Source organism: Rhinolophus sinicus, linkage group LG04 (genome assembly GCF_036562045.2).
Source record: "Rhinolophus sinicus isolate RSC01 linkage group LG04, ASM3656204v1, whole genome shotgun sequence".
Taxonomy (NCBI): domain Eukaryota; kingdom Metazoa; phylum Chordata; class Mammalia; order Chiroptera; family Rhinolophidae; genus Rhinolophus; species Rhinolophus sinicus.
In genome coordinates this window covers 125,175,198-125,197,008 of record NC_133754.1, presented here as the reverse complement: position 1 = coordinate 125,197,008, position 21,811 = coordinate 125,175,198, and positions in this window count along the sequence as shown.

The following is a 21,811-nucleotide window of genomic DNA, read 5'->3' as shown; positions in this document are numbered from 1 at the left end:
ATATTTGATACATAAAATGAGGTGCTATTTATAAAATTGTATAGCATACTAACAGTGTATGATACTGTTTGTGCGTACATATGTACATGAGTAGTGAAAATATTTCAACATGCTTAGAAATGATAAAAATCACCTTCAGTAACTGAGGAGATCTTCGACCTAGGAGAATACTAGCCAGGTTGTAGAGAAGCTCACACACACACACACACACACACACACACACACAAACCACATTTACATGAACGTACACATTCTCTCTCAATTTTGTTATATACGAGTATATGAATAAGGTGTTCTGGAATTTTACTATTAGCCTAGAGAATGTCTTAGAAGACTTCATTTTTCCTTTAAATGAAAGGAAGGCAGAGCACATGAGTTTGTTGAGGGTGGGGTGGCTACTGGGGGTCGGACTGCCTCGCAGTAGCTCCCTCCTGGGTTCATCTGAGGCAGGCTCAGGCGTGGCTCCAGGCCAGTGTGACAATCAAGGCCTGAGAAGTCTCTTCTTTCAGAAGTTGTTTCTCAGGTTCTTTATTGATTGGTAGACAGGAGGAAGGACAGGAGGAGAAGGGAAGAGGAAGGAGGGACTAAGCAGGGATGTGTAACTTCCAGCAGAATGCCCTGTGGCTGTCCAGCCTGCCCATGCAGGACGCTTAAGTTAATCCAGGGAGTCTGGGCAGCTTTGGACCGATGCCTTTGAGAGGCACCCCTCATGCTTGTAGTGCAGCCAAGGCAGCTTCGAAGAACAATGAACTCAGGGGAAAGAGAAGAAGAAGAAATAAACTCTCAGGTTAAAACATGTACTTTGAAACAGCTATGAGCCAGACATCAAAATGAGTCTTCATGAGCTTCCAAGGAGACAATTCAGGGAAGTGAGAACAAGTGAAGAATCAGATGATCATTTCAGCATTGGGAAAACCAGAAAGGAGGAAACAGTATCAGAGAGGGCGCCTGGAAGCCAGAGTGATGGAGAAAGGAGACCAGATGGCCCTCACCCCCAGGCCAGCCAGAGGACCCGCCCAGCCCTACGCACTGCCCTCCTGTGAAATGCATGTGTGCAGCCCTCAGATCCAGCCAGATTTATACCCGCCTCTAGCAGCAACTCAGAGAGGGGGCACTGGCGCTGAACACCTTTGAAATTCTGCTTGGGCTCCAAATGAAAAATCGTTCTGCCTTCAAAGCTAAATGGAAGTTTGGTAGAAGCATGTGCTTTCCCCTTAGGTTCAAAAGAGAAATTAATATCCCCACTGTCTCTCTGTGCATCCGTACTATTTTCCTTCAAGTGAAAAGGAGAAATTATGATGGGAGGCATCATATAAAAACAGAAGGTATTACAGAATAACAGCATTGCTTCTTATTGAAGCAAGTGTTTCTATATTTTCTTTAAAACAGAGAAATGTAATTTGCTTTAAAGTCTATCTAAACACAGTACAATTTATCTCTCTTATACAAAAAAAAAAATCTGTGGTTTTGATAGGGTGTCATCATGGTTAGGTGCTCCCATTCCATTTTCAAACATTTGTTTGTGTTAGTGTTTGCAAGGCAAATGTCTGAAATGATGTCCTTGGCAGGAGTTAGCACTGGGTGCAGAGATTATGGAGGATTTTCATATTCTAAATCATTTATTCCCATGGAGGGTTTTTGTTTTTTTGTTTGTTTGTTTTTGCCACGAGAATGTTTTAATTTTATAAAAGGAAAAAAAATTATTGAACTGCAATCATGTATTAGACCGTAGTAACACAAAAATGGATAAAGAAAGATCTCATTGTTTACAGTTCCTGTCCTCAAGGGGGGGAAGTAAGGAAGGTAGAGTGGGGCAGGTACTCTAATAACTGCATTTAATACAAAATTATAGGCGCTGTCATCAAGTTAGGAATCAGGTTCTGTGGGGTATATGTGAAGGAGCAGTTATTTCTGTAGGACTCTAACTGCATCAAGGAAAACTATGTCTACATGACACTGATGAAACAAGAAAGATAAGGGAGTCCCACCCAGAGAGAGGTAAAGCCAAGAGGAGTGGTAGTCTGTGATATTTTCCAGAAGCAATAGGGAGTCCAGGGCGGCTAGAGCATGGAGACGGGGGAGGCAAGTGATGGCTGAAGATGAGCTGGGAATGTGGGTTTGGAGCCACAGAGCAGTTCATCAAAGGCTTGGGTTGCTGTGCTAAGGAAGGTGGACTCCCAAGCGATGGGGAGGGGCGTCGCCAGTTTAGAAAGAACATCCTGGTCTTCAGATGTTGTGTTGGAAGAGAAAGGGGATCAAGATTTGCAATAGGGACCACTTGAACTCTGGCAGTGTTAGGGTGGACAAAACCCAGGAGAGATGGAGTCAGATTAGCTCTGGGGAGAAAAAGGGAAGTGAGCTTAACAACACAGCTCCTAACAAAGTTCCTAAGCAGGTGCTTGGCTAAAATTGGAAATAATATTAGCTGACACTTAACTGTGTCTTATGTGCCAGATCCATGCTAACCATTCTAAATTGGTCCTCACAATAACCATATAACAACCATTATTATACCAATTTTACAGATGAGGAAAATGAGGCAAAGAGCGGTTTCAGGTTAGTAAATGAGGAAGCCATGATTCAAAAGAAGGCCGCCCAGTTTCCCTGGACACTCACCATATACGTTGCTCACAGAGGAGATACGACATTTCAGGGGGGAAAATGAGGTCATGTGTGTAGGTAAATTTTGAGGTTGCTGTAGAATATCAAAACAGATATCCAATAAATAGTTAGAAAAATAGGTCTGGCACTTGGAGAAAGACTCATTCTTCAACAAATATTTTCTAAGCGCTTATTAACATACGTGGGCCTGTGTCAGCACTGGTGTTATGACATCATCAAAATATTTACTAAGCCCCCACAACACAAAGTATATGGGTATCAAATTTTAGTCAAGCAAATAATTTTCGTCACCTCGCTGAACACATTCTCTTTAAAATAACTCAGAGATAGCTCCTTGTATAAAACAAATACATCACCATTTAAGTACCTGTTTTTGCAATTTTGGAATTACTCATATTGGCTTTTCTTAAAACAAAACACCCAATAAAAGTGCAAAAATTCAGTCAGGAATAAAGAGCTCATTTTAATTTTATGAGCCACTCAGCACAGGTGTTGGGCTCAGGACATAATAAAATAAATGCATCTCAGTCAGTTGTGTCGATAGAATTTAACAGGAAGACGACAGAATGAAAGGTTACCCATAGGTAAACAGAATGCAGATGCCCCTCAGGAAAAGAGAGAAGAAATTCAACCATGAAGTTCAAGATCACTGGGAGGAAGGGAACATCAGCCTATTTCTGGCCTGCCCTGGTCCCTGGGCCTCAGTGACACTATCTGCACACCCAGGTACGCCATTCACACACACACCTCAGAACTGGTGGCCTGGCAGGAGCGCCCATGACGGTTCCTTGCATTCACACGTCACCCAGCTACACCAGCCACCCCCAAACACAGCCGCTGAGTGACGTCTGCTGCAGCTCAGCCTTCTAAAGGGGAGGGCAGCCCCAGAATACCCACGTTTCACATTTCGAGAGATCACAGCTTTCTTGTATCGTTTTTCTGTGCCAAGTGACTGTTACACAGTGTGCTTCGTTATTATAAAATGCGATTCCTTTCACAGAAAAAACATTTGAGACAATTTGTATCTTCAACTTCAATAGCACTTTCTGCTAAGTAGCTCAGCTGACTTTATTATCATTATCTCATTAAATCTTCACACAGTTCAATATTAAAAATATTTTTCAGCAGTGGCATAAATATCAAGGCATTTCTGTGAATATATGCCCTACATGAGAGCATTGATTGATATGTTCACCCCCTGGAGAATCAACAGATCATTTTCTTTTCAAGCAGATCCCATGGTGGTGTCATTCTCACGTCAGCAGCAACAGACCCTCATCAGAAACTCGGAGCACACAGAGCACAGTCTTGCCTCTCCCACCTACTCCATACTTCTCACCATCAAGTGTTTTCCAGATTCAGAGCCTGTTCATGTGACTGTCACAAAGAGCCAAGGGGCCACATAGCATAACAGTTAAGAGCAGGGGCTTGAAGCCAAACTCATTTACTGTATGAACCTGGAAAAGTTTTCCAATCTCCATGAGCCTTAGTTCCCTCATCTGTAAAATGGGAATAACAACAGTGCCTCCCAATATGCTCATGAGAATTGAGTTATTACGCACACAGTGTTTGGATGGTGCTGGCACTTTGTAAGACCTCAAGAAATAGGGCTTGAGAAGATCCACCTGTCTGTCCGCATGTGTGTGAAGCAAACAACATGAAAGTGGACGTCAGGAAATCTGGGCGCTAGACGCAGCTCTCACACCGGCTAGATATGTGTTCCGGATAAACTCAACCTCCCTGAGGCTCAGCTTCAGATTCCTGAGCTGGAATGGGTTATTCTAAGTGGCTGCTTTGAGGAGGTGGCTGCAGCTGGGACCAGTGCTGAATGCAATGGACCCTCGTGGATACTCCCGCCAGTCCACAGTGTGGATCTTACAGGTCAGGAATGTTTCCGTCCTGCACAAAAATTCCCCCAAAGAAAGAGCATTTCTCTGGCTCTGCCTCACAAACAGAATTCTGAGAATTCATTTCCCATCTTATGAGGAGCGAAATGACTATCCAACTGCAATCTGATGTACAACTGTATTGGCGGCATTTACTTTTCTGAGGCCTGTACAAGGCAGAGCTCCTCTAGGACCTTCACAGACAAGAAAGGATCCTCTAAACAGTCGTTTCCTCCAGAGATCTGCTCATGGTTCTTCCTGCTTCCCTCTCCTCCTAGAAGCTGCTCAGTGTAGAGCCACAGGCCAGGGAGCAGAGTGGACACAGCACAGACTCAGATCCAGCAGTCCTGTCTCAAGGCCGAGACAACAGAGTGTAGTGAACCCTGGAGTTAGCCTGCCTGCCTGCCTAGGAGTCACACAAGCTGTGTGACCTTGGGCAAATTAATTAACTTCTCTGAGCCTCGGTTTTCTCATGGGATAAAAACACAAGTAATAAATTATCTACCTAACCTTGTCACCTCAAAGATCAATGAAATAATGCAAGTCAATACTTAGGATAATGCCAGGCATACAGTAAGTGTTCAATAAATATTAGCTGTGATTATAATTAACACAGCTCTGCCATTTTATAGCCATGAATTATGGACAGGTTACTTAAATTCCCTGAGCTTGTTTCCTCATCTGTAATCTGGGGGCAATAGATACCTTATAGGTTTATTATAAGGATTAAATGAGATAATTCTTCTGAAATGTTTTCACTGCTAATGAGCACTGAGAAAATATCATTGCATTCTCACTTTAATATGATTATTATTATTCTATCTAATAGGAAGTGAGGAAGGGGTGGTCAGCACCTGAGCTGACTCCCAACACTGGCTTCTTGGAATCAGGAAATAGACCTTATACAGACATAGACTGATCCATATAGGTTCTCCCCCCAGTTCCACATTCGCATAAAAGGAACTGTGTATTACAGAATTTTCTTAATGACTCAGAAACTAAATCAAAGAAAACATACGTCTTTGATAAACTCAACCTCTCTGAGACTCAGATTCCTGAGCTGGAATGGATTATTCTAACCAGGTTATTCTATGTACAGCATCATACTTTATTCACACAGCAACCCTGTGATATAGCTAGAAAAAGGACCGCTGACCCCATTTTGCAGGTGAAGAAATTGGGAACTAGACTATCAATCATCCTGCCCAGGCTAGGTAGTGGTAGAATCAGAATTAGAACTCAGGTAGCCTGGCCCAGTGTTTCCTCCAAACTATCTGGAAACGACTTTCTACCTGACTTAAGAAATCCTACAGGTCTTCTCCACAAAATGTTTGGTGGTTGACCTTTAGACTACGGATGACAGTGAGCACCCATCTGGTGCCCCGGCAGACATCATCAATCAATCGTGGCTCTTTTCTAATGAGCTCCAGAACCTTTTTCAACACAGCCGCTCAGGAGCCAATACCACTTGATCAAATCTGGCAAGTGAGGTGCCTAGACCTTACAGAATGAAAACTCAAATCCCTCCAACAGGGGCCAGGACGGTCATGGAAGTAAGTAAAGTCGGTGGGATGTCAGTATCTGCACACCTCACATGAATGTGCTGAATACACGAGCGTATGTCCTGGATGAAGAAGCAGCCAAGTTGCCTCCAGCTAAAGTCTTCCTATGTTGAAGTGCAAGCGCAACCTCGCCACAGCTTCATATTTAAAGAAAATGAAAGTGAAATCTGCACATGTATCTAAAATCTCCCAATTTTTCAATACTATGCAGTCTAACAAAATGCATGTTTGGGTCACACACAGCTCAGAGACTGTCACTTTGTAACCTCTGCCATAAACCAATTCTTGCCTTTTTCTGAATTCTGAGCATCGTGTGGGTAGGTTTCATGGCCTGATTCCTGCAAGCACAGCTCTCACCCCCATTAATGTGATCACCGAGATGCATCTGGATGAGCTGATCAAAATACGCAAGGCGCCAGCTGGCTCCAGTGTTTGCCTCCTCCAGACAGAGGGGTCAGGATTGGTCTCTGCCGGGCTTAGCACACAGGGAAGGAGAAGATAGTGGAAAAGGAAAGACATGGCAAGGAAAGACATCCTTCCTTCACATGGCAAGGAAAGCCAGAGAGAGGGCCATGACCAATTGAGAAAATCTTGAAGGTGATATTTTGTCTCTGAGCACTTCCTCTCTTTTCCCAAAGCTCTTCCACACTTTGGTATTTCCTTCCAGCAAGGCTTCCCAGATTTGCAACTACTTTTATCCCTTTTTTGGCATTCCTTCTAGAAGGACACAGTCCAGCAAATTCTATTGTGAGTTTCCTCCTCCCTCCAAACTTTTCAAACAAGTAAAATCAAGTTAAATTGAACACCAAGAAGAAATTGACCAAAATGTTAGCTGTGAGTTTTTCTAAGTTGGGAGGCCATTATGATTTATATTTTCTTCATTAAATATTTCCATATTTGTCAAGCCTACTATCATTAACAATCATCACTTTTATAACAGGGAGGATGTTATTCTTCACAAAGAAAAAATATTAATAAGGAAAAGTAAGTGTCAAAAAATATGCAACGTTAGAGCATGGTGCTGGTAGCTACAAGGTTGCCAGTTCGATATCTGCATGGGCCATGGTGAGCTGTGCCCTCCTTAAAAAAAAAAGAAAGAAAGAAATATGCAACCTTATTGGTCAAATTACAAGGTCTAACAAGATAGCTTTGGCGGTAGCAATTTGAAAAACCTTCTAAAATTGACTCAAAAAAGAAATGTTTATTATTTTGGAGACAATCGGTCTAGAGGTAGGATGGCTCCAGGGATGGTTGATTCAATAGCTCAATGATTCTCAAGGGTCTAAGCATCTTTCTAAGTCTTCCTCTGCCACCCACAATGCATCGGTTGTACTCTGAGGCACATTCGCTCCTGGACTCAAGATGCTGCTCTGGTCCAGGCATCGCAGCCATGGAGCACAGTGTGCAGAGGCAGAAAGGGACTAACCTTCCTCTGTCTGCTGACTGAGAGCAAGGCCGTCTGTGCAGAGCCCTCTGCAGACTCCACCACAAGCCTCACTGACCAGGACTTGGACCACCCACCGACTCCTACACCAGCCACTGGTGAGGAGAACAGATTGCTGTGTATAGTGTGGGCAAGTTATGTGGGAGGGAGCAGATTCTGGGGAGCCAGTCACCAGGACTTCAAGGTAATGCATTCACATTGTAAATAAAAGCAGACCCCTATGAACAATGGTAAGATCATGACGAAGGGCGTTTTGAAGAGCTCCAAGTCCACAAATGAGGCAATATTCAATGGAAAGGGTGTGTCTGGACAGGCACATGGGCTGTAATCCTAATATTACTTTAGATTTAATAACAAGAGTTTGTATCGCACTTCCCCACAAGCTTCTCATTGGTATTCCACATCTCTAGGGATAGCTGCAACTATTATTTCATTTTATAGAAAATAAAGCAATTGAGCATTTTGTCTGGTGTCTAATGATTAGCAAGAGATAGAGGTGGGGCAGGACACCAGGCCTTTTGACACCCACTTAACAGGTCTTTCTGCTACACCATCCTGCTCCCTCTAACAAATGCCTGATAGGGGCAGAGCACCCTGACGTTTCCAAAGTGTACACACACGTCTCTCTTGATTCCCAGAACATCACGAGGCATCCCAAAAAGGGGGAATTATCTTCATTTCACAGATAGGGATATTGAGGCTGAGGCGGGCTGGGCTGATAGCAAAAAATCTCAGGTTCAGGTGAATGGAACCGGTTTTGTTGCTTTTTCCTATCAAGTGGTAGTTATTTCCTTCTTATAGACCGCTAGCTGCCTCTCAACACCTAGTCCTAAATCAGCAAGCATGTCTCCAAAAAACATGGGATCCCCATTCCAAATTTTCCCTCTAGAGCCCCTTCTGGCTCCACGCCATCAGCTTCCGTTCTGCCTAAGCAGCTGGTGCTTCTCTGTGAGCTCCTGACATCTCCCCTTTTATTGTGGCCTCAAGGCTCTCTGACCCTCCAAGGGATCATTAGTTCATCTTACAAACTCATTTGCTGAGGAAAGACGCCAGGTTCTGGGCCTTCTAGGGAAGAATAACAATGGCGTTCTAGAGACACGGCACTCACTTGTGTTTCTATCCCAAGGCAGTCATCCCCATAGTGGGCATTTAGGGCCGGCTAGAGGGAAGTCTTGACCCTTAGACCTTAGGTGAGTAAGCACCCTCCTGCTGTGATTGTCCAAGAGAAGGGCAAAGGGAATGAGTGATGCAGGAGAAGGAGCCCCGACCCGAGAGAAGACATGCCTACTGTGTGACCTTCGTATCTAAGCTCCTATTTACAAAATAAAGATATCGACTTCAATCCAGCCCAAGTTCCCAGAGTTTTTCATAAGACTTTATCAGATCATTTGTGAATGCCTTTGGAGCTAAACAGATGTTACTTATTTTATTTAATAGTTGCATCTATGTGAGTGGATGCCATGTAATTCGGTGTTAGTTTTGTAATAATTGCTTATCCTGTCTCACTTCCAAGTGTAACTGGTAGACAAAAAAAGAAAGACTAGATCCGAAGGCTAAGTTTCCAGGGCAGGATTCTCAACTGTGGCTCCATACTATTAAAATAATCTGGAGAGGCTTATAGACTGTGAGGTTTGGATGCTATCCCAAACAATCAACTCAGAATCTAAACTCTGGCATCAATACTCTTTTAATAGCTCCTGAGGTGATCTCTGTGCAGCCAGGGTTGAGAACCACTGCACTAGGGTGATCCAGTAGCAGGGAGATTAATTGGAGTCTTTTTCCTTCAGGCATGCAACCACGCTTGAGGGACGTGGTGACACGGTCAGCTCACAAGGGGGCAGAGCATTCTTGGTTAGCTTTCTTGGCAAGTGGGTCAGCGCCGGGCGACGCTGCCATGACCCATTCTGGCACTGCAATTACTGTTCAGAACCACTAGAGGTTTCCTATGAAAGGCTTTAAAAATGTGACTTGGGGCTTGAAGAAGGGGACCAATGAGGGAGAATTATATGAGAGAGAGGGAATATGAGGTTGAAAGATAGAGATAAATGCAAAAAAAGGAGACAAAGACAGGCAGGGGGTGGAGTGCAGAGAAGCAGCAGCAGAAAATAAAACTGCTGAGAGTGGCTTTCAGAATTCAGACCTGCTTTCAAACCATATGGCAGAGATATTAGCTTGCCTGTAATTACTACAACATTCTAAACTGCAGAATGACTTTCATTAAAACCCATGGATTGAGGCACTTGGAATTTGTGAATAATTTTGCTTTGAGCTCTGGCTCTATTATGCTTCTGTTTGGACTTGATGTCTGTTAGGGAGGGAGAGACTCCGCTTGTTCATCAAGCAACTATTTTGGAAATAATGCCGTCAAAATCAATTTAATGAGCATTTGTTTAGTGCCCATTGTGTGTCAGGCTCTGTGCTAAGAGTCGGGTAGTAGGAATGGTTGAAAAGCGCTGACCCCATCCCTTGGCCACATCCATTCAACAAATTGGTTTAACAACAGCAGCATGCCAGGCACTCTCTACGGTGCTATCGGGGTGGGATGTCCTTAGAAGACTGACAAGAATTCAGGCAATCACTTCTAGTGGGATCACTTGAGTACCACCTGTCAGACATCCATTAGACTGGTTCAGGGGGTGAAGGGAGGAGAATGGGGTCATTCATCCTTGACCCCAGGGGCACCTGGACTAAGTCAATAGCACCCACCACCTCATGAGCCATGAAAGAAGCAGAAGTGACAACTTTCAGTTTCATCATGCAATCTGTGTCCCAGCAGGCTCCTGGATGGAGAATGTCACTGTTATCTCCCCAGAATGGAATGCGACTAAAAGAAATCTCAAGTTCAGGGTTTAGCACATCTGATATCTATACCAAACCCCTCAGCCATTCACCACTTAGCCCAGAGATGACAAAGAGTTTCATTTTTCATGTTATCTCTGATCAATTGGTAATGACTGCTTGGAATACTGCTAAGATTTCTGAGCTCAGTAAAGAAAAAAGTTTGGTGATGGATTGTTAATGTCTGCCATGGGGGTTGCATTAGAGTATAACTTGCATCCTTCACTTAGTCCAGTCTTCTTTGTTTTAGGTTATCTATTGCTACACAAGAAACCACTCCCCAAAATAGTCCTCTAAACAGTGGCTTAAGTAAGACAAGAGTCCTTTGTTTTCCTTATGAATCTGTAATTTGGAGACAGCTCATCCCTGCTGCACATAGCATAAGCTGGGGCAGCTCTTCTGAGGCTGGAGAGTCCTATTCTAAGATGGCTCACTTACGCGGCTGGTGAGTTGGTCCTGTGGACTGGCTGGGTGCTCAGTTGGGGCTATTAGTCAGGGTCCTTAATTCTTCTCCCTGTGAGCTTCACCAAGGGGCTGTTTGGGCTTCCTCACAGCATGGTGCCTGGGTCCCAACAGATGGCAAGTGCGAGCTGCTAGTATCTTAAGATCTGGTTCTTGAAACTGACCCAACATCACTTCTGCCATATTCTATTGGTCTAAGCAGTCACAGGGGCCCCTCAGGTTAAAAGGAGTAGAAAGTGTGTTAAAGAAGCTGTGGCCGCCTTTCACCCACCACACTGTTTTTCTATTTCGGAAGCAAGTTGAGCCCAAGCGCCAATTGTTGGCTAATTTTATAGCGAAAGAGTGTGGGGAACCTCAAGACGAACGGCTTGGGGAAACTGGGTTAGAATTGTGAGACGTATCATTGCAATCAACTCTCCTCTGCTCTGAGGTGTCCTAGCTGCTAAGCCTCTGCTCTTCTGTACACACTCAGGAGCTCCCGAGGCACACAGTGAAGGCAGAGAGTCATGCCAAGCCTTTGGCAGTCATTCTAGAAAGTGGGGTGTCTGAACCTGTACTTTATAATGTTTTTTTGTTCTCTCTCTCTCTCCCTTACCAACTGAGGCCTATACTTTCTATATTGTGTCTTCTGCACAACCCGCACCTCTTGGGGTGATTGTCCCAAGGCTTCTTCTCTTCTTCACTTCTCCCACACTGCCATCAAGCATTCCAAAGGCTGCCGTTTTCCAAGTCCAACTGTGCATATCTCCGGTGCCGGGGAGAGACTGGGCTCAGATTTTCTAGAGCTGTGCATTCAGTGAGGGCTTCGTGAGGACCCTGGGGATAACTCCTCTCCCATATACAGGTAGTAGAAGCAACTTTTAGAGTTAATGATTCTAAACAAGCTTATAGCTCTTTTTATTTTTATTTGCTTCTGCCATGTCCATTGAGCATGAAATGGCTCCCAAAGGAAGAAAGAAAGGAAAGTGTAAAGAAAAAAATACATAAAAGCCTAGTGCACGCACACACACACACACACACACACACACACACACACACACACACACACACACACACACTCTTCCCTAAGGTGAATGAGCCCGCCCAGCCAGTATCGCTGTTCTCTTTGTACAATGGAAGGATTCTCCTACTGGCCTTTGGTTACCAAAAGCTTAATCATTTCAGAAAACCGGAGGATTCAGCACTGTCAGCTGGTGTAAATTAGAGGCCTATCAACCTGGTTTTAAAATTGGTTGTGGGTTTTCTGAGGCATATTATTTCAGCTTATCCCCAATACCTACAAGTTCTCCCAAGTCCTTGGCCTGCCATAGACGTGGCCAGACTGATTTAATCCTAACTACAATTAGTGATAAATACATTGTAAGGTTAAAAAATACTGTTTTAAGTCTTCGAGATTTAGAAACAAATAGGCTCCAAAAATGAGAGAAACACTCACCTAACCTTTAGAAATTTTAAGCTCCTGAGATGAAAACCTCTCTCTTCATAGTGGTCAGCCAAACTGAAGAGTCTGGTGTCTTTTCTTCTTCTACAGCTGACTTCCGCTACACCAGTGGTCTGAACGCCTCTGATGAAGCCAGATGCATTCACACAGCAGAGACAAAAAAAGCACTGGTGTTACAGTGAAACTCCTGCCTTATACTAGCAATGTGACCTTAGCCTCTGGGAAACAACACAGACGTAAGTGGGGAAAGAGAGCCAATTTTAAACCAGACCGAATGGAGTTTGAATCCCAGCTCTGCCACTTACTGGCTTTTTTTTTTTTTTTTTTTAACTTGGCCAGTTTACTTAACATCCTTGACTTTCTTTTCCTCATCTGTAAAATAGGGACAAAAGTATCCAATTCATCAGTTTGTCATGACAATTAAGTAAAATAATATGGAACATTACATAATGTGGAAATAATCTGGCACATTACAAACCCTCAATGAATGTTGGTTCCCGTCCCCTGGACCTCTGCTTTTTCAAAAATCTGCATCCCACATTTGGCATTCACTGTGACCCTGACATGGGTCCTCAACTCATGGAATCTGGTTATGGGTAATTAAGAAGAAGAAGACTATCCAGAAAAATCCTCAATATCTATCTTGGGAGAGCAAGCTGAGTGCTGAGAATAAGTCAATGGTTTCTTTGCCTTAACACCCTTATAATTTCCCTCTCCCCAGTCCCCCAACACCACCCCCCCCACACACACAATGTAGTTGACACAATAAGCCCCCCCCCCAAAATGTCCATGTCCTAATCCCAAGAAACTATGAATATGTTACCTTAACATACCGTGTTTCCCCGAAAATAAAACCGGGTCTTACATTAATTTTTGCTCCAAAAGACGCATTAGGGCTTGTGTTCAGGGGATGTCATCCTGAAAAATCATGCTAGGGCTTATTTTTCAGTTAGGTCTTATTTTTGGGGAAACACAGTAGTAAAAGGGATTTTGTACGTGCGATTAAGTTAAAGACCTTGAGATAGAAAGATTATCCTGGATTATCTGGCTGGGCCCAATGTAATCAGAAGGGCCCTTAAAAGTGGGAGAGGGAGACAGAAGAAAGTCAGACGGAGTTGTGACCCTGAAAGAATAGGGAGAGAGATGCAATGCTGCTGGCTTTGAAGATGGAGAAAGGGGCTTATGAGCCAAGGAATGTGGGTGGCCTCTAAGAACTGGAAAAAGCCAGGAAACAGATTCTCTCCTAGGGCCTCGAGCAGCCCTGCCCACACCTCGATTTTAGCCCAGGGAAACTCATTTTAGATTCCTGACCTCCAGAACTGTAAATTAATACATTTGTGTTGTTTCAAGCCAATAAATTTGTGGTAATTTGTTACAGCAGCCACAGAAAACTAATACATGCCAATACTATAACTATTTTGACAAAATAATCACCCCAGCCCCAGAGAAAATTCTTAATACCACTATCAAGGGAAGATTAAAATTTCACTAACCACAAAACTTTTTAACAAAAATTTGATTTTAATATGTTCACAATGCACCTCCCCAAGATGGGAAGTGGGTGGGTATTGAAGAGAAGCCCCTGGAGCCCCCCAAAAGATGAATGAATCATATATGTACTGTTTGGGAAGTCATCAGAGGCATTAACTGGAATTTAATCCTCTCAAGTCATTATATAATTCCGGAGTCCCCGGTCAGTCAAAAGAAAGCTTTTTCATTGAGAGAGTTAAAGAGGAATTAATAACTTCTTAAGGTTGAGGGAAGTAGGGGGACACCTTTGATTCCACTAGAGAGCTTGGCTTCTTAGCTAACTATGATACAATTGGATACCAAGCCTCAACTTTATTTTTAGAAACCTACAAATGTGGTTGAGGGTTGAAATACTATCACACTTGTATTTTCTTTTTCATGTAAAGTTTACTGTTTTCTATTGGTCAAGTCTAACCAATTTGGAAAATGGAAAACACCAAATCTTTCTTTTTAATTACCCTATAAACAAAAGACAGCATTGTTTACATTACATTTCCACAGGAAAAGGAGGAGAAATAACCCTGTAGTACCCATTATTCTTTGACGAAGCTTGCTCCCAGCCCGCTTAGAATTTTACTTGTGAGGAAATAAAACTGACCCTCCCAAAGGGGAAGCCAACAAGCATAGTTGGAATCTTGATTGTGGCGTTTCCCACCTGTGCAACCCTGGCACCTCCGTTACTTCCAGTCTCTTCTGTTTCCTTGTCTATAAAATGAGAATGACCAGCCCTGCCTTCATGGTGAGGGTTAGAGACAACTTATGTAAAGTGCCAAGCTTTGTGCTCAAAAACAGAAGTGGTCATTATTGGCCCAAAAGCAATTTCTCAGGAATTTGTCAACTGGGGCCTTTCAGGATTCCTAACAGTTGTGCTGGCCACCTGTACCTGAGCCACCTGTCCCTCTGCTGCCTGCCAGAAAAGGGCCTTTCCTTCAGCACAGCCCAGAAATAATCACCTAATACCTAAAACTGGGAAAGTGGCTATTTTCCATTTACAAAGCGCTATCAAGGGCATTCTCTCATTTTATATTTGGGCATCAGCCTGTATAAAATGGCAACCATCCAGCTAGATTTGTTTAGAATCTGCCCTCTGGATGCTTCACTCTGGCTCCTCTTAAGGGACTCCCTCTGCTGGAATGTTCTCACCCATCCTCCTCTCACTCCCTGCCCCCTCATCATGCCCTTTTTGGTGACCAAACAGGAGTTTGTACATTTTTCTGCTGTCACACGTCTCTTTTTACTCTGCAGGGTTGGTGTGAATCTTTTCTCTACTCTTGAGAACAGGAACCATAATCTTTTCATCGTCATCCCCCGTGCCTAGCAGAGCAGCATTTAGTAAATGTCAGTAAATGTCTGCTGAGTGAATAAACAAATCAGAGTTCAGTAAATGGGTGAATGATAAAATGAGCAGATTCATGAATTTCCCTCAGTCAACCAGCGTCTGCACCTGAGGTACCACGGGTTGTTCTCCATAACCCGAGACCTAGGCCATGAGCGAGTCTCTAGCTCATGAGCAATTCCAGAATTCATGTGCACATTTTCCTCTCTTCACTACTGACTTGTTCTGAGGTAAACCTGTACAGGTATTGACCAATAAGATTAACCAAGGCCTGGGGGAGGGAGACTTGAGGGAAGAATTCTTCATAGTTCAGGTTATGTGCTTTCTAGTGAGAAACTAGAAAACTCGCAAATTGCAGGGACATCTTTCACACTGGACTCCATGTGAATGGCAGGCCCTGAGTCACTGTGCACTACATTTTTGTGTAAATGATGCACTCCAGAGCAGTATATAGCCCAGCACTACTTTTACCCTACAACGTGTGTCCCGTTAGGAGGATGTGCCCTGGTGCCCCTGGGACAAAGCCAACACTGAAAATGTCCATTGTCGTAGGGAGCAAACCTGCTTCTCTGCCCTGTGCCTTCCTCATATCCTCCTTCAAGGCCCTACATAATGGAGGCTCCGAGTAAATGTCAAATCTGGCTGGGAGACACAGATCTGCACCTCTGGGCTGGCCAGGTGTCTGGCATGTTTAACTTTTGACAAGAAAGACCCAGATGCCACTTCCTCCTGCCAATCTGACTTCTATCACTGACAGCCCTGAGGCCCCCCATCTCCAGGAACACAAAGCAAACTGTCAGGGCTCAATAAATAATGCAAGAGACCAGGAGAAGCTGAGATATAACAAAGCCAGCCAAGAGCAGGGGCACTGAAGTGACACTGCCACCATTCAGATCTCAGTTCTGATGCAAACTGAGCGACGGGGGCGAATTCTGTAAACCACTCTCAACACCAGTTTCCACACCTATAAATTAGGATAATGATATATACGTCACAGAGTTGTTGAGAGAATTAAATGAGTTTCTACTCATTTAAAGTGCTCCGAACAAAGCCCAAGTCTTTGATAATCAATCATTGTCAGCTATTATTTCTCAGATAACTTAGTTTATCTCATCTACAGTGGGCAGGACCAGCAAAAATCTAAATGTCATGATAGTCAACCCTGGCTCGCGTGCTACAGCTGAACCGAGTCCTTCCACAAAGATTTTTCTTAACAAGACACCAAGTCAAGGATTTCTAAAACAAATCTTTTCTTTTTTCATGGGGTGATGGAGTGAAAGAGTTTGAGCTTAAGTATTAGGCACAATTAATAGCAAACCCTGTTTCCCTCACTTACTGCTGAGAAAATGTGGGCAAGAGGTCATCTCAGCTTGGGGTTCCTTCTCTGAATGACAGGAGCAATCAATATCTATATCACATTGTCATTGCCAAGATTGAATGAGTAATAAATAGAGAAGATAAACCGTGACAAAATGTAAGTGCTCTATATTAGTTCTTCCCATCCCTGAAGTTTTCATTTTGTAGAAAACTAAGGCTTAGAAAAGTTAGGCGTGTCATTGAATCTCTATCAGCTGTCATTCCTATAAAACAGTTTGTGTCTATGGCCTCCAAGGGCCTCTCAGTTCTAAAACGTATATCTCTGAGTTCAAGATGACACATGGAGTCATCATTGTTAGAGCATCTCTTGGTGGGGATGTGTCCTTTTTGTCCCTCCAGCAGTGAGCAAGGAGGTGTAGGACTCAGCCTATGTTCCCAACCTTGGGCCCATTAGCATGGGTCTCTCACCACCTGATGGATGTTCAGGCCAGTCAGAGAAGCAACACCCTGCAAATGTCCTGGGGCAGGTCGCTGCTCTTGCAGCAGGTAGAGCAGGAGACCCACGTCAATGGCTGGCTATGCCCCCGAGGCCTCCCTTAGTCATATGAAAGGACAGATCTGGCTTCTGGCAGAGAATTGGACAGGCACTGCGTGTCCCCTGTATAGATCCTGGGCAGAGGCAGGGAATTGATTGTCCTAGATTGTTGATGAGCATAAAAGGGAGCTGAAGAAAAGTTGCCCAGTTCCTTCCCTCATAAGTGCTTTTCTAGATTCCACAAAGGCCCAGGTCATCTTGTGTGGCACGTATGCTAAGCACATAATACGTGTTTCTTTCCAGGACAATTCAGGGGACACACACCATTATACACCATGGCATGCCAAATCTTCCTGAGGTACATTTCACAACCTGTATTCTTCTGAACACCAAGAGTCTCACCAAATTCAATAGGTCCTACACAAGTAAGTTTGACAATCTCTACATTGTTGGAGAGTCACAGGCGCTTTAACATAGCCAAGGCACGGAGAAGTTCTGAATTAAAAGAAAGCTAGTTTGATTTTGTTTAATTGACAAATCAAAAATGAACATAGAACAATTTTTTTTTTTTTTTTAAATTTCTGTAGAAATACAAGTGTTCTTCAGACCCAGTTTGGAAAAGACTAACCTGGAGTATTTTAAAATGAAGTTGAAATGGCCTCTTGAACCACAAAGATATTTTCACTATGTTGCAAATCTAGTTTTCACCACAACCTTCACGACCAACACCCACCTACCTCAAACTTGTGCAGGTCCTATGTTAAATTTGCAATAAAAACATGCCAACTGCTTATCCATCTCTCGCTGAGAACTCACCCTCAAGTGAGGCCCCAGTAGTGGACTTAACCAATGAGGGGGTGGCTGAGTGAGTGAAGTAATAAGTGAATGACCTTGAGATTCTTCTTTCTCCTTCCTTCTGGGTACCAAGAAATGGGACTAGAGCACCCACCCCTCCCTCGATTACTTTAAACTCCCCATCCCACTGGGCATGTCTGGCCCTCACTTCTTTTCCTCCCCCAGAAACCTTCCCCCCATTTTCTTCTCTTCAGCCAGCTTCTAAGCTATTCCGTTCCTGTGCCAGACAAAAGGAATGGAAAACAACCTACCTGAGGTGCAAGCCAACCACTTTAGCCATTTTTGCTTAAGAAGGTTAACAGGGATTGGGAAGCAGGATTTGGGGATTAGCTCTCTCTCACTCAGGTGAGATTGTTTATACCACATTGCCAGAGGCCACTAGAAAGCTGAACATCAAGGAGCTGGGATGGGGGCAGAGGAAGGAGACAGGGAGGGAGAGAGAGGCCTGCCTCACGGTCAATGGCGGTAGCCCTGCAGACTTCTTCCTTTTACCTCAGGCCTCATATCCCCCTCTTCAGGAGCTGCCCTCTGCTGTCCTGTGTAAAGGGTTCCGGCATCCTTCCAGGGCCTATCTGAAGACACTTGGTTAAGATATTTTCTCATCTGCTTACCCACGGTAGGAAGCCTCTGACCAGAATGTGGTGCTGTGTGGGGGGACTGATGGAAAAGATGCCTCTTAGGGGAGTGTCACTCGGGGACAGTCAGGCCCTGCCATTCTGGAACATCATCTCCAACAACTCGCTGACAAGAGTGGGGACTCATTATGGACCCTTTGCAGCTAGGGATTTTTTTTTTTTATTTTTTTTTAGGTAAAATTTGCTGCAGCTAAGGATTTAAACTTGGCTGCTTTGACAATTTACAAGTGACTCTGAGGGGAGGAGAAGCATTTGTTATTTTGCCTGAGACATGAATTTCAGCGCTCCACATATCAAGGCTGGTGTAGGGAAGGAGTCTTAGCCAGGGAGGGGTCTAGACATCACCTAAATTTCAACAGTTTTGTGGCACTCTCTTAATACAAATACAATACGTATGAAGCTTTCAACCACCCTGGGGGGTAGATGTAATTATTCCAGTTGTGTAGATAAGGAAACAAGATGCATCCGTGATTTGGGGAGGTGGGGATGTAACTCTCCCAGGAATATCCCCACTATCCCATGGTTCTGGACCCAAGCCCCATGCTCCACTCCTCAGCTCATCTCCGTCTCCCACCCTGACTCTTTCAGACTTCCTTCTCATTTTCCTCTTCTCAGCTCTTAAAAGTTCCAAAGGGAGGCGGGGCAGTGAGCAGGGGGGGCAGGTGGAGGGAGCAGAGTTCTGGGTGTCTCTTTTCATCCCCAGCTGTTCTGCTTGATCTGCTTTCTCTGCATCCCTGACACCAGCCATCTTTTACTATCCAGACAAGGTCAGTCCAAACCCCCATTCTACAACCAAGAGGAAATACAAGCTCCCCTCAAACTTTCTTCAACTTCTTAGACACTTACCTTCTCCTAGTCACCTCTATCTCCTACTTTGTTGGTACTGAATTTGTCAGTCTGGGTCATATAGCTTTTCATTGTTGTTTTTTATTCTTTTGGTATTGACCCAAACAAAGAACTCAGCCCCTTTCCTCTGGATATCCTTCCCAATCTCACACACAAGGAAGATGTGTGGACTATATTTTTACTGGAGAATTGGGGATGTGATAAGGAGTTTGCACACAGTACCACACAGCCTGTAATTTAAGAGTATTCGTCATGACAATTCATAACAAACCCTGTTACTCAGCCTGTCCATCCTTCTCCCTTCCCTCACTCTTTGCTACCCATGTCCCCACAATCAAGTTCAGGTTTGTTACTTATACAAAGCCCTTAATTGTCTCTTAGTTGCCTTCCTCCCTAGGTGACTTACAAGATATTTCCCTAAAATAAGGTTCTTTCCCTAAAGAACTCTATCTGCTAGAAAGGTAATGATCCTTCTCAGCTCAACTACACATGTACTCATTCATTCATCCATTTAGCAAATATTAATTGAGTGTCTACTAGGTGACAAACTCTGGGGATAAAGAGTGAGCAGCAGGACAAAAATCCCTGCCCTCATGGAGCTTATATCCCAGCAGAACTCTGCATAAATGTCATTTGAAAAACAAAAGAGGTTTCAACATCATAAAAGTTTGCTAGCTGATGTCTTAGAATAATTTTTAGAAAGCATTTACAGTTGACCACAATGGGTTGCTCCTATTTCTGCTTATTTCTCTAAAATGGAAGTGGGCTAGAGGGAGGAACTGGCTTCTGTGCCTTAGAATCCAGTTTCCCTTTTTATTTTTCTCTTTTTGAAACGACCATTTCCTCCTCTGTTTCCCGAGGCCGTGGTGGCCTCCTCCCATCTCCTGTTCAATCCTCCCTAAAATACACGAAGCAGCAGTGCCTTCTTCACTCCATCCCACCCCTGCCTTCAAGGTTATTATTTCCTAGGGGTCCTTCCTGTAGAGCCCTATCACCCACTCATTCACCTCACCACTCTCTCCTCTCCTGCCTAAATTAATTCCCTTGCTCTATTTCGGAGCTGCTCTCTGTGCTGGCTGGATGTGCTGGTTTGTGGATCATTAAACTGTCCCCCGTATAATTTACAGATCCCTCCAATGATGCATGTCTGACTGTAGATGTCACCAACAGATGTCTGGGAGTTACATCCTACCCAAAATATGCTCTCCTGCAGTTTCAAGAGCTAGACTATGTGTCTTTATTCTTCCTCTCCTCCTGGGCTAGTGGGTTTCACCAGATATATGTTGCTACTTCTTTTATGGGATTTCCTTTTTTATGTCTCCTGCCCATACCCAACAGATCATCTTTCAAGAGTTACTTTATAACTGACGGAGATTATCAGCACGTAGAAGGCCGCTCTCACAGCCCTCCTAGGTGCAACAGACAAATGGCATGAGATGTGTTTCTACAAGTGCTTTTATTCCCAAAGCATTTTAGGGAAGGAAAGCTTAAGCAAGAGATTGGCACAGATGTCACATATAAAAGAAAAACATCTACAAACAACATACACTATCTAAATAAGTTCATACTGTTTTATTTATTTATTTGAACTCCATCTTGTTAAAAAAGACACTGTTCTGAGCACTAAGACTATGAGAGCGAGCAAGCCAGAGCTCCCACTCTCCCAAAGCTTATATTCTAGTGTGTGTGTACGTGTGTGTGTGTGTGTATGTGTGTATGTGTGTAGACAATGAACAAATTAATAAAGATACAAGTGTTGTGGGAGGCTGCTATTCTATAGAGAGTGGCTGGAGGGGGATCACATGGTTATCGGGGGCAAGAGCCAACGGGACAGCAAGTGTAAAATGCCGGAAGCAGGAGCACACTTGGCATGTTTGAAGACCAAGAGCGCGTGTGGCTACCGTGGAGTGAGGAGAGATAAGTAGATGGTGAGACTAGAGAAGAGGTGAGGGGCTGAGATCACACAGGGCATCCTAGACTCATTAGGGACTTGGCTTTAACCCTAAGTGAGCTAAGAAGCCTTTAGAGAGTTTGATCAGAAGAGGGGCTTGATCCAACTAGTATTTTAACAGGATCTCTTGGTCTGCTGGCTTAAGAATCAACTTCTGAGGTGCAAGAGGAAAGAGGAGGCCAGTGGGACACCCAGGTCTCTCTCCTGACCCCTACAAGACAGTTGTGGAGTGGGAGAGTTTACAGGTAAGGGGACCCCAGAGAAGGCCTAGTCAAAACTGATCAAACGCAGATTTGTGACGTGCCCAGAGCAATTTACTACCAGGGCTGAGGTGAGAATCATGTTTACTACACCGGTCTGGGCTATTTTCACAAAAGCTACATGATAACAGAAGGGGCTTGGTCCCTCTTTTTCACCCAAGGGTGGTGGACCATGGCCTCCTCAGTTGCTTATAGCTCTTGGGGATGAAGGGACTCTGCCCTCTTCAGGCCTCCATCCTGCACCATGGGGTGAACAACCCACAGTGTGGAAAGTTAGATGGTGGCACTAGA